General features: G+C 36.4%; 1 protein-coding gene across 1 annotated transcript in view; it reads left to right on the top strand.

Annotated features, from left to right (window-relative positions):
• Window positions 1-2616: 2616 nt before the first annotated feature.
• The window catches only part of FOXP2 (forkhead box P2), a 329056-nt gene continuing 316982 nt past the window's right edge, over window positions 2617-14690 (top strand). The window contains 1 exon segment of the mRNA XM_032442956.1: window positions 2617-2780. The gene's annotated coding sequence lies outside the window, so the exon portion shown is untranslated.

Genomic DNA, 14690 nt, shown 5'->3' with positions numbered 1-14690 from the left:
TGACTGTACAATTACATAATAGAATAAATGTTATTTAGTCTTAAACCAGTGCTTGGTTGTTCATATGATAAGGGTGTCAGTCCAAATCCTGCATTAGGCTTTTACTTAGTTTCACCCTATGGGCTACAGTCATTGTAGAATGCTTATGTACAAAAATGGAATGTTTCAGCATACATAGTCAAAGATATGAGCCATTGGAATTTTCCTATAAATAATACACAAACTCTAAATAATTGAGAAAATTGTTTATAAGTCTTCAAATAATTTTTTCTCTAGGACATTGTTTTTAATAGTGTATTGTGTAAAAATACCTGTTATAGATATTTTACCAATACTTATACGAGATGGCTTTGTAATGCAACCATGGCTTTATCAATGGCCAAAGAAGTCCTGTAGCAGTAATGTCAGTAAGATCACATTACCCTTTGTAGCTTTTGCTTTATGCCTTATGCAGCTTACGGAAATAGTCTGAGTTTGTGCTCAGGTTTAGCTTGTAATACTCAAAATAACCAGTATGTTTGTTTAATCCTATAGGTTACTTGAGTCATTGGGTTATTCAGAAATTCAAAGCACGAGCTAAGAAATTCTTTATGTAAAAATATCTTCCTGTATCTTTGGAACAAGTAGATTTCTTTTGGGGGTATAATAGAATTAGAGAATATAACAAATTAATTTTTAAAGAAATCATGAATGCTCATCTGATCTTCCAGAGGAGTAGTATAACAGATGGTTGGGGAAAGACTGCCCCTCTGCTGCCATCTGTCAAATATAGTGGGATATAGTGGGGTACTGGTGAAAAGGTTCAACCATACCACCAATGTCTGGCTCTGATACCATGAGCCTATATAATAAAATAGGAGGCATTACTTTCGGAGCAGCCCTCATATTACAGCGTTGTGCAAGATGTCAAACAAAACATGAATTCCTTTTGAGCTGGATGAGCTACAATCCTGTCATTTTGTTTTTGCATTTTAAACAGACAGAGCAGTTGGACAAAGGGTCCAGAATAAGAAGGTGACCTAAATTGCTGTTATAGTCCCACAGGTCTTTGGTCATTAACATGCTGTACAGTGAATTCTGTTCCATCTTCTGTGTAGTCATTTGAGCTGCAGAAGCAAACATAACAGTGAGCATCGCAGCAGCCTCTTCTTTTGTGGAGTGTAGAAGTGATGAGGGGGTGTAGATAGAATACTAAGCATACTTTGATATATAAAGCTGGAGGAAAAAAAAAGAGCAGCAGCAATTCTGATTCCTCATTGTAAGGTCTGGAAAGAACATGAATAAATAGATCTGTGCACAGATTTTGAGCAAGATAAATTTTTATGTGAAACGTTGGGGCATCAGTTTCTATGTTTTTCAAAAGGAACTTTGGTTGCATACTGAGGTCTGAACAAAGTTATTTTTGTCCCACTGCTTTTCTGCTTGTATAGTCTGCTGCTTCGTATAACATGCCAGTGCACAAGTCTCCATATAGGGTTACTTAGTTCACAAGTGGAAAGATCTGTATCTAGCAAGACAACTATTTTCTTTTGGTGTATCCGATGGGTATGGATAGAATTAATTAAGTGAGTTTATTCTCAAAACTGACAGGCTATTCTGTGACAGCAAAATGTGTTTGCTCCTGATGACAGTCATTCACTTTCTGCTGGATCAGAAGACTTCCGTGAAGGAATTTTAATTGATCTGCACTTACCCAAAATAAAGCAAAAACACTGCTGTATCCTGGAGATAAAAGCAAAAAAAAAGAAGAGCTGATGGAATTCGAAGTGTATGATTTTTAATGTTTGCACTGAGATGAAACTTAGGGCCTGTAGATGCTAATGAACTGCATTTATATATGTTGAACTGGATAGGTACACATGGATGTAGTTGTGGATGCAAATACAGGGAAGTGTTGAGAACCTACACAAGCAGAATTTTGCTGAGGAGCAGTGAAGCTTCTCTTCTAAGGATAACTTCACCCCCTGCTTTGACTTACAGAATCTCCTTGCATCAACTGTGTTCTTGGGAAGAGGTGCACAGGTCTGTTACCTACTTTGTGGAGAAAGGTTACTGCATTTTGTTTTGAATCTGTGCTCAAGGAGGCAAGGAATGGATGATCTCTGTGCTGTATCTCAGTTTTGTTAAGGCTGTTGTTGTCTTCTATCATATAATGTCTTAAGTTGTCAATTTTCTGGTCTGGATAGCTGTAGCAAACTGAATTGCTCCTTGTATAAGATCTGCTCTAACCAGTGGATGATGTATGTTTTCTTTGAACCTTTTCTAATTACTTCTGTTTTCTTGCGCCCTGTTTTCTTTGAGTCACTATAGCTGAGCAAGCTTTTCAAAATGGTTATGGTGGAAAATAATGTGTTTTGCTTTGTTCTTTTTCCTGTGGACTTATACTTTTTAAAGTAATTCTGTTACTACAAATCCCAGGCGTGGAGTGGGCTGCTACTCCAGGGTGCTTGATATAAAGAAGGATGTAAAACATGAGATTTCTTACAAGGTGTACAGTGCACGCATATAAGAATATGGTCCCATAAATGTACTGAAGTGTGATTTAAAGAAGTGATTGTAATACTTTGTTATAAAAAACAACATGAAGGCTTGTACTTAACCATACTCCTTTCTTTCTTTCTTTTTACCCCTAGATAACTTTAAGTGAAGGCTAAGAACGTTTTGTCCTTACCTACCATAGAAGTGAAAGACACTTCTAGAAGGAAGACCAGTTTGATCAAAGAGGAAAAGACCATTCCTTCCTACAACCCAGCAAGGTGACTGAGTGACTCCAGAGAAATGTAAGTGATTTATAGTGGAGCTGTGGTTGTGACTGTTTCTACTGGAGAATTATGTGCTCACTGAGGAACCATGTCATTGAAATTTATTGCCTGTAGATGTAAATTATGGTTTAAATTTGCAAAGCATTCAGAAAATACGCACTCCTCCTATGTTTTTGTGATGGTAAGCTATTCTACAATTATTTTTCACATACAAAAATTGTTGTTGGAAAATGAATTGCTGAAAGAGCCCAAATTACGGTTTTCTACCATTTTTGACTCATCTAGATCTAAGTTAATTTAGATACATAGGGACTAAGCCACTACATCTCAGTTAGTCATCCTGGAATCTTCTAACACTCAGTAGAGAAGCAAGCATCTGCAGAGGCCAACCTATCTCATCCTAGAAGTAATGCCAAGAAGATTTTGTGTGAGTCCTTCAATAGCTTGTATCTCTCTGTTGACAGCTTAGCTTTAGCCAAAGTATTCAGTGAACACTTTAACCTGTTACAGCTGCATAAGAAGCACTTCCAGCTTCTTTTCCCCTCCCCGTATTGCTGTTCACCCTCAGCATGTGTAGCTGTTTACATGGCTATGTGACAAATAAATTTGGAGAGTGGAGCTGGCTGAAAATAACCAATTCTTTGTATGGTTTTGTTTTCAGCTGGATTTATCCCAGCCTTCTCATGCATGGCTGTCCAAGGGCTGTGACTGGTACAAAGGGAAATGAGGATGAAAATTAGCAGCCAGAAGTGTGGGGGAGGACATGATAGGTTCTTTTGGCAGATGCTCTGGTTTTTGCAGTTTAAATTGCTTGGTGAGCCATAGTCTCAGGCCTTGTAGATGTTTTTCGTGCTCTGCCATTTATAAGAGTGGAAAAATTTGAGACTTATGAGACTGGAGACTTGAGGGAAAAATTTGAAATTTCTTTTCAAATGAGGAACTTCTTTCTGTTTCGCTGTGTATTTTCTGCTGTGACAATGCAGGATGTTTTATATCCTTTGTGACTTAAATTTCAGATTTCCAAAACTAGAAAATGGTCACAAATGGCAAATAAGTAAATACATGTCATACAGTAATTTACATTGTAAGTGTGACACTGTATGATCCATATATACATATGTAATTTCTGAATCTTCAAAATGCCAGTCAGATTCTGTATAGTGCCAAGCATGAACTATCAGCCAAGTGATACTATATGGTTACTAGTTGGGCTAATTTAGACACTGTTCTCCTGAACAGCAGAATATATAACATGTTATTCTCATATAATAAGAAGACAGAGCCAGCAGCAGCACGAAGGTCAGCAAAGGAAATTCGAGGTGCTGAACCTGGGATGGAGCAATGCCAGGCAGGCACAGGCTGGGAGACACAAGGCCGGAGAGCGGCTCAGTGGGAAGGAATCTGAGGGTTGCTGGTGACAGCATGTCCAACATGAGCCACCAGTGTGACCTGGCTGCCAGGTCATGTGGGTTGCATTAAATGCAGCATGGACAGCCAGTCAAAAGAGGTGATTCTCCCACTGTATTTAGTGTTAGCATAACCTCACCAACACTGAACATTATGTATAGTTCTGTGCAAAGAATTTTTTATACTGTGGGCTCCACTATATGACTATATTTTAAGATTCTTGAACATGGAAGAGGGGAACAGAGCTGGTAATGGGGCTGGAAGGCAAGTCCGATGAGGGGCAGAGGATACTTGCAGTATCCAATGCAAAGAAGAGAAGGTTGAGTGGCGGTCTCATTGCTGTCTACAACTTCTGAGAAGGAAAAGCATAGAGGCAGGTTCTGGGCTCTGCTTCTGGGAATTGATGGCAGCATGCAAAGGACTGTCACAAAGTCTCAGTGGAAGGGTCAGATTGGACATTAGGAACAATTTCTTTATTGTGAAGATATTGAAACAATGGAAAATGCTTCCTATCAATGTGGTTGGTGCCTCTTGTCTGTTGATGTTCAAGAGCCATTTAGGCTATGCTCTCAATAATTTACTTTGACTTTTGGTTAGCCCTGGAGAGGTCAGGCATTTGAACTCAACAATCCTTGAAGGTCCCTTCTAACTAACTGTTCCCTTCGATTCGTGCCTTGTGACAGGATGAGAGACAATGGATACACATTGAATACGCATACATAAAAATCCATTTAAACATAAAAAGGTACTTCCTTGCCTTGAGAGTGGTCAAATACTGGAATGGAAAGAGGCTGTGAAGATTCCATGAAACTGTGGAGTCTCCATCCTTGCAGATACTTAAAACCCAGTGGAATGCAATAACAAGCAATCTGAGCAAGGATTTAAACCATTTCCTGAGGTCCCTCTGACCTTAGCTATTCTGTGATTTTGGGAATATTTATAGGTAAGTGCAGTCATACAGGAGTCTGCTATTTTATTTTATGATCTTGAAATTCTTGGTTTTTCTTTTTTCATTTTCTTTTTTATTTTTTAGTCTTCTTCAGGTTTTGATTTATTTAGCTATTCAGTTTGGGGGTTTTCCTGAACTTCTGGTAAAAGATGGGAGATTGCAGAAGTTGAGAGCTTTCTGAAATGTGTTAAATTATATTTAAAGACTTGTGAGTGTAACTAAGAAAATCAGACAGAAGTCTGTGAAAGTCTTTTTTAGCTGTGAATTAGAGCCCCAGTTAGAAGGATGGTCATCTGTGGTGGATTTAGGTATTTTAAAAGTGAAACTTCTTCGTTTGATGCATGGAACAGAAGATACATTTGTAATAAACTTTTATGTTAGGAAAAGAAAAAGGCAAAAGCAGGGAAAAAGCTATGGAGAAGAGATCCAGTAGTCCCCAACAGAAATATCTATCTTCCTCTAGTCTGGTCAGATGTGATGAGGAAAAAAGAACTATTTCTTTAAATTTATGTTTTCTTAAATTTCAGCTTGGATTAGTTTTGCAGACATTTTCTGTCTACAGTTTTGCTGTAGGCTGAATATCTTTGCAAAAGCTTCTGTGAGATGGGTGCATCATTTCTGAGAATGAGAAAAAAAATCAGCTCTAAAAAAAGGTCTAACAACTCTTTCCTTTGCTTTTGAGCAAAGACTTGAAATTTAAGAGTGAAGCTTCAATGGCTTATAAGATGTGCTTTTGCTGTGCCCGTGAATGTCTGTCCTTATTGCACTGAATTATAAGCTTTTGCAAATTGGTGCTTACTCATATTCAGAAGAAGCATATTACTTCGTCAGCATATTCTCAAAATATTTGCTGTGTGTTCTTAAGCTTCTATAAGTGATTGAGTCTGTTCTGACACGGAGATCAAACACTCTATGACATTTCAAATGCATAGATCCCTGTTATTTTTGCAAGAAGGTCCTTGTTTTTGCATTTTTATGAGACAGTTCATTTTGATTTTTATGCTCATTATGGATTCTTTCTTCATCTCAGGCTTATATTGCCCATGTGCTCTTTGCAAATGATATCAAGAGTATGATTAATCTCTCCTTTCTTCAGCCATCTAGGAAACTAGCTGTTGTAAGACTGAGCTGTAGACTTCTCTTGTCAGTGAAGAAAGGTGGGTGCTTCCAGAGGAGGACTCATCCAGCCTTGTTTTATGTCCATCTTAAGATGAGATGAAGCAGCCTTTGGAGATGCATGTTTACTGTCACTGACAATAAGAGAAAGATAAGGTGACCAGCAAAAATTTAGACATTACGTTTTCTGTCAGAAGTTAAGGTAGATCAGTTCCATCTCCTGTGATGGAATGTGATCATTAAGACATGGCAGTGTTAGAGCTAGCATTGACAAAAACAAAACATCCTCCTTTCATAGGAGTAAACCAAATTCTTTCTGAAATTATGTATTTCTTTGTGGCTACAATGACACATTCAAGCTTACCAAAACATCACTTTCCATAGTGCTTAGGCATTGTATGCAACCATTAAGATGATGTTCTTTACATGCCATTTTAATATTAGCTATGAAATATCAATAGATTCTTAAGTTTTTTGGTCTTACGTCTTGTCTTTAGGTTAAAAAAATGCAAATATTTTAATTATGTTGTTAGCTAATTTCTAGTAAAAGTGAGATAATGAGATTCTGCAATTTAGTATTACTTATAATAAAAGACTGAATTAAAAAAAAAAAACTGCTGTTAATATAACAGACAGAAGCATGCTTTAAGCTGATTTTAAATGCAAGTAACTGGGTGACAAAAGTTTGCTCTAATATCTACTAATACTGATAATATATTCTAATAAATACAATTAGAATGAAATGCTACTTTCCATTTGTATTGAAGTGTTGTAGGTTTCTGTAGTGATTCAAAGTGCTGTTTGAATTTGTCTGGTGGCAACTTCATCTCCCCAGATGTGATGGTAATGTATGATAAAGGCTTTTTGTGCTTGTGCATCAGGGCTGTGTATGAGAACTTTCTTGAACTGGAAGAGTCAAATGGAGTGAATGCATTGGAAGGAACGTACAGAGTTCTCATTTGCTTTTTAGTTGGGATATTGGCATATGAAAAAGAAATTCTGGTATAATTTGTCTTAATAATTGTGTTAATAATTTTTAAGTATTTTCTTTAATTCATATGCATGAAATAATATTTATGAGTGTCTATCTCCCTTAGAAATACTTAGAAATACCTATGCTTTCGTAACTTGGTTGTTACTGAAACAGACAAACTGGCCCTATATATAGTTGATGCAAGTTTTATAGCCTTGATTTTTTTTTCCCCATGATAGTATGATTGTCTAGCTTTATTTGAGTTGGATTTGTAAAATTCCTATCCCTCTTTTTCTTCAAGAATGTTCAGTTTTGAATGGCATTTAAAAATCCACCAAAAAGAACCTAGTTCTGAGAAAATGCTTTAGCCGAGATACCACTAAACAGAGAATGTTTGAACAGTGAAGAACTGTGCATATTTGTATTAAGGTATAAATTTATGTTATGATTGACATTTTGTCCCGTACTCATTACTGTGATCAGACTGAGTAGATCCTGTATGTTTATAATCTTTGGATCCAATGAATGAAGCTGGGTGCAGAAACCTGACCAGTGTCCTTTTAAGAAACTCATCAACGCCTGCAAGAAAAGTAACAGAGCATGTGATATTCAGCACAAACATATAAACCAGCAGCTATTTTATTAATACAAGAAATTCTTCTCGGGTTCTGTCCCATTTGATGCAGGTAATAAAAACAAGTCCCCATCATTTTTTTTAGTCCAACTCCATATTTAAAGGCAGCCTGAAGTTTCAAATAAGGGAAAAGGAAAGTTGTTTTCATTGTTACAGGCATTATTAGAAAGTGTGAATATGTACTTATAGTTTTTCTCCTACTGCACATGTGCCTTGTATCTTCTCTGAAGATGCAAAGCAGACAAGGAAGTAAAGAGAACTTTTTATTAATATGTCTTCATTTCTTTGGCTTACATTTGTCAGTTTGTTTCTTCAGCTCTTTTATCTCCAGTGCGTTTTTGATGGTTTAATTTCTGATTTACTTGGTTGAGAACATCCATTAATTGGATAACCTGCCCATTCTTACTGTCAGTTTTTAAGATTTTCTACTTTGTGATGGATGGAATCATATTACTTTAATTTGAAGTATCTTTCATGGGACACACAGGGGTGAAAGGTAGGAAATAAACCAAATAAGGATGCCAGCTAAGCAGACACGTTTTGCTGAAATGACAACATTATAAACTTTGGTGTCATCCTCTGTGCAGCTGTAGTTCCCTGGCATTAAGCCGCTGAGGGATTGGAGGAGGTATGAAACATGTATTTGTAATGGAACACAATACTTTTCATATAAGCTCAGTAAATGTTTTTATAGGATTACTGCCTGTTGGTAAACAGCTGCAGTGTTATGCTTCAGAGGTAGAAGCATTTGAATGGTAATGAAGGGATTCTTATATACAGTTGACAAAGCATGGTGAGGTCCTTGGGGGCATAAACCATGGCATATATGGTAATAGCACTCTACATTTTATCTGAGGATTTCAAAGAATTTCATAGAAAACATCAATTAATTATTACCAGAACCCCTTTAGAGTACTACTTAGAATATTTAAATCATTAGTTGGATTGATGACAGAAATAATGTATCAGTTGTGTAGTATATTTGCAACACTTACTTTGCTGCACACAGATAATTCAGGAGGCTTCTGTTATACATATCATGATCTATATTTTGGACAATGAGATAGTAAGACATAGAGCATGAGTGTCCAACCTTTCAGCTTGCCTGGGTTGCTGGAGTGAAGAGGAATTGTCTTGGGCCATATATAAAATATAAAACATAGTTAATGTTTGTAACTAACAATGCTTCTATGATTTGTTATGTTCTTTATTAAAACATACAAAAAAGAGGGCAACAAAGACATAAAACTAGTGGGATATTTGACCTGGTTTTGTGAAACTGATGGATTAGTCTGGTTTGATGGAGGTGGTTGCAATTCTTAGTGAGTTCTCAAGGCTCTCAGTGCTTCACTCTTGAAAGTAGTTCACAAACGTATGTAGTGCCAAAGGTGACTACATGAATAAAGCATCATTATGAAATGATATTTTTCACTGGTAAGGTTGGGCTTATAAAAGCGTGGTAAAACAACTTGATCAGGTTTTTATTTGAGTTGAATATCTGATTGCAACTCTACACATTCCATATTTACAGGTAATGTATATCCCCTCAAATTGATATCCCCTCAAATTGATGATTTTTTCAGCAAGCCTGAAACCTATTCTTAAATTGCCCCCACATGACAGCCCAATCCAACTTCCATTAAGTCATCAGGAAATGTCTAGCAAATGGAAGCAGTGGTTGACTCAGGCTTCTGTATCTTTCTATCTCTTTGGGTTCTGTCATTTAAGATAGGTTCACTCTTTGAGCAGTATAGGGATTGTGGGCATGCCTTCGTTTTGTTCTGTGATGCATATGTCGCGTTAGGTCTTTTGGTACGAGAAGAATTAATTTCATGTATCTAGAATGAATACTGTTGTCACTTAGGACTGTGCAGTGTGAAGTGCTCTGTAATATTGCAGAAGATGATTGTGCAAACACAGAGCAGTTGAAACTTGGCTGATTGGTAACAATTTTATACTTTCTAAGCTGAAGTGTGTATTATGCCAGAAAAATGACATATTTTTATGTTTTAAAACCACGTGTTAAAACCATCAATACAAGATATGCTAAACACAAACAGCTTCTCAAGGGCAAGAAAATAGTCACAGAAACAGTGTATATGCAAAGTACGTAAGAGCAGAAACCATCTGTTTTGTGTTGTGATTTGATGAAAACATCCATGATAGAAACCAACACTAATTAAATAGTTATTCCACAATGAAGTTTAGGGCTAATAAAACTATTTTATTTAAAAATTAGGTTAGAGAGAGAATAGCAAAAGATGCTTTGATTTTTTTGTCCTAGTCAGCACTGCTACCTTTTTAAGGCCACATTTGCTAAAACATTGCCAATGACCATTCACTTGACTATTGTCCCTGTTGTTCAAGAAGACACCAATATGAACTTAAAAGTATTTGTTAACAGTTTCCATATTCTAGACTCATATTTTATAGCACTGAAATACAAAATTGCTTCTCTCCTGTATTTGTAGCAACAAATGAAAACATGTAAGTTGTTAAATGACACAATTTTGGCTAGAAGTGTATTTTTAAATAGAAACCAAGTATGGGTTATGCTAATAGAACCTCATTTGTAATTTAAACTGCAGCTGTTAACATTCAATAATGGAGCCATACATCAAGGAGTTTTCTGCAAAAACAGAAAAATACTAATTCTTCATCCTCAGATCTGCAAATCCAGACTGATGGGATTTCAGCCCTTCATCTTTTAGTGACAGGCAGCAGCATCAGTAGAATAAAACTAAAATGTGATCCCCTTTCTCTCCACCTCCTTCCTCTGATTTTGCTCTGACAGAGTAAGAAACACAATTTTAGCTGGTATCTTTCCTTAAGAGAAAAATGGTCTGTTAGCAAGTGTTTTAGGGAGAAGGAGCTTTTTGGATAAGCGGTCTTTTGATTCTTATGGTGCCTCCTGTTCATGTTTTTTTGCAAGATGCGAGAAATGATTTCTGAGACGGTTATTAAGAGCAGAATCAAGGTCATCAACCTTTCCCCAAGAAGTCATTATCTCTCAGGTCTTGTTTCTGATGAAAATGTTGAACATGGGGGTGATGGGCTGCAGATGAGCTATCTGAAATGCTGCAGTTTCATGTGATGAATCCCCAGCCCTATGTTAGCAAACGATGTACTTGAGGTTTTTTATAAAAATCAGTGGCTGATCAAATATTTCTACATGAATTTAAATTTATTTTGAAATGATTTAGTGCATGCACGTTGCACTTCATCGTTCTAAATCCCCCAACATGCATATATTGCTGTAAAGTCCTCGAAAATTCATGATGAAATAGAAGCCTTTGGGTATTTTGAAGACCTGCTATGTCTTTGGAGAAATTTGGCTTTAAGCCCTGCAGCTAAATTCCTAGAGCTTTTCCATTGTCTGCAAATGAGTTGAGCCTAGTGCTGGATTTGGCTTGTGGAGTTGACTCCCTGTGTTGTGTATGGCTGCAAATACTCAAGTATTTTCAAGACAAAAGGTAGGTATCTGTCTAAGCAGAAGAATTCTTTACACGCTTCTGTAGTAAACAAAAATAACATAGTCTGGAGAAAGGATACCAAGTGACATAAGTACGTCATGAAATTGTTAAAAAGATACATCAGAAAATGAGCAGGGGGCAATCTATTCTGAGATTTGAAGTCTGGAAATAATGTACTTGTTAATTGAACACTTCTTAAATGTGACGACTACACTGATACTTAATCTTGGGTAAGTATTAAAAATACCCAGAGATCTAGTTTGCTGTTGTTTTGAATTCTTTTTCTCCTACTGTAACAATCAAGCATAGCAGATGATGAAATGTTTTGAATGTGCTTGCTTTATCATCACACATACCTTCTATATAAAGGTATGAATAATGTACTCTGAAAGTTGTGGTGACTGTTTTTTAATTTCTTTTACTGATATTTCTGTGAAGTTAAATGCTGACCAGGTTTAGCACCAAGGGAATACTTCCCATTACTTAGATTGACTTGCCCAGCGTGGCAGAGTGCTCTTGGTTTTCCCCATGCATATGTCTTCCATCAAATTAAATCATTGTGTCAAAGGCATCATGTGAGTAGTCCTAAATAGCCACCTGATTTGCGTATGAAACCAGGCAAAATTATTCATAAGAAACAAAAATATTTCAAAAAATTAGATCCTGAATGTTGGTTTAAAGGTTGTGTCCTTTGGAAGGATTTGAAGCAGTTTAGGTGCTTATGTTGCTCTAGGGACTTTGAGTACTATGAGGTTTTAAGGAAGGCTAAGTATTCCAGGAAGTTTAAGAGCTTATGGCATCGTAAATATTTAAGATGATTTAAAAGGTTATGTCCTCTTTAGTATTTGAGTTGGATTAAGTGCTTATATTGCCTTAAGGACTTTTTCTCTTTTTTTTGCCCTAAAAGGAACCTAGGAAATTAAATGCAAGGAACCCTATAGATGCAATGTTTGGGCTGCATTTGAGGAATGCAAAATTCTGGGTTTCAATAGGAGCATTAACTCTGCCATGCTGCATATTCATCAAAGTTTGACACAGCAACAGAGATCATCTAGGAAATAGCTGGATATGAAATCCAGTGTTTTTTTTAATAGCTTGACAGAGGTTGTTCTGTGATTATTTGATAAAATAGATCAAATTGATCATCAGGTTAGAGTGAGATCTCAGAAATGCAAGGAACCAATCTCACCCAAGAAGGTAATCTTTAATTCAGTACTGAACAAAATAGCTATTTAGTGTCAGTTTGCAGTTTTGCTGATATTTGATGCCAAATAATACAGAATAATGAACATTACATTTCTAGGTCTCAGTAGCTTCTTTTTAAAAATTTTAATCAATTATGTATTTATTCTGTCTTCTGAGATGCCGAGCCTGAACTCTTCACTAAAGTGTGTTTTGGATGAAACAGCTTTCTCAGATTTCTGTTTCTGTATGTTGGAAATATATTCCAAAAAAGTAATTTTCTATTTTAATAAGAACCAATCACATCCACTTCTCAGTGCATAAAGAGCAAATCGCCACCATTCGTTTAACATGTTCTATGCAACCTCGAATCACTAGGCATCAGTCCAAAATCACATTTTTCTCACGGACCTCCAGTGCAGCATTAATGTTGCTCAGTTAATGTGACGTAATTATGATAGCTGTATGTATTTCTACTGCAGACTGCTTGTGTGAGCGGCACTCATGACAGCCATCTGGACAGTGTCCCATAGGCCCATGGGGAAGACTTACAGTTATCTCTGAGATGATCATGTGGCATGGATACTCCATTCTGGCAGAGAGAACTTTGGCAGAGCCATCATCCTCCTCCATGGAGACATTCCTGCCAAAAATTGCTCACAAAGAATGAAATACACCTTGATAGCCACACATTGATTATCTTGCTGCCAGTATATGAAATGAATTTACAAGGTGATGTAGAAAATTGGCATCTACAGCAACAGGAGTTGAGTTTTATGGTAATGTGAAGCTTTCGTGCCTAGATAGGCACTGTGGTGCCTTTATGTAGCAACAGAGATATAGGGAAATGGATGTTTATCAGATAGCCACCTACCCTTAGAAAGATAGCTGTTGCTATCCCAACAATCTGAAATACAGTCACTTATGTCCCATCACATCAGTGTTCTAGTACTATGGTAGTACTGGCTCAGTTTTTTGCACCAGTTTTGATTTAGAGGATAGAATGAATAGAAACAGCTATCTGACATCTTCAAGGCCATGTCTGTAGCCGTGATAGATATCACAGTGCAAAGTTGAGAAAAATCTAGTGGAAAAGGATGACCTGGAAGAAAGTAGGATATAGTTAAAAGTACAGGTCTAACTTCAGTATGCTTTTTGAGTTTCATGTATTGATGCCATACAATCAAATGATGACGTGTTTTAAGCTGGATCGGGCGTAATCGTGACCTCAGCTGCTTCAGAATCGACTTAAACTAACTCATCAAAATTGCTGAAATATTTTGTATGTCTGCACATCTTAAATTAATTTCCCTTTGCCTTAGGTTTGAATTTTAACAGATCCTGTAATCTGAAAATTACAGTATCCATTTACGTATTTAGAACAATGACAAATAAATATCTTCTGTTAAAAATGCTATTAGAAAGACAAGTTTATTGTTAAAAATTTGGAGACTTTTCTGATGTAAACATTTTCCAGTTTCAAACTGAATGAATAATAATAATATCAAGAAAATATACATAATTTTCACTTACTTTATATGCTGTAACCCAAAATGAAAAACTTCATTTTGGATGAACTTCAGAAAAAGCCCACAAAATTAACAACTTCACGGGTCTTTCTGAAGTTCATCCAGTTATTCTCCAACATAGTTTTCCAGTATCATTTTCAATTATAGTGCCATCTTCCACGAGGTTAGTAGTCCTTCCTGATGACCAAGAATTTTAGCAGTTTGATATTTTTACTGCTTCACCATACAAATTATGAAAGCAAGCACATAATGTGCCAGACCAGAATTGACTGCTGTTGAGCCCCATTCTTAACATTCTTCTTTTATTACTAGTCTATAAGTAACATTTTTGAACATGTTCTATATTTGCCTTGAAATAATTCATTTGTTTCTTGTTTCTTCAGCTTCTCTTTATGGGAATGTTCTTTCAGCCATTGTCAAGTCTCACTGAGGTCGAAATATATCATGTGCTGCTTCATAACCAATCACAAAATATTTCTCTGTTGAAGGAGAAATTGAATTTGCTTATCAGGTTTTGCTCATGATAGACCTGTATTGGCAGGTATTTAATTCATTGCTGTAGAAAAGACAAAACTCTTGTTGCCATTGTTTTTCTAAAGAATTTTCCAAGAACTGCAATTAACTGGACCAGTTTGTCATTGTTTATCTCCTCTTTTTTCACCTTT

This window comes from Coturnix japonica, chromosome 1 (assembly GCF_001577835.2).
Source record: "Coturnix japonica isolate 7356 chromosome 1, Coturnix japonica 2.1, whole genome shotgun sequence".
Classification (NCBI taxonomy): domain Eukaryota; kingdom Metazoa; phylum Chordata; class Aves; order Galliformes; family Phasianidae; genus Coturnix; species Coturnix japonica.
This window is presented reverse-complemented; position numbering and strand designations above follow the sequence as displayed.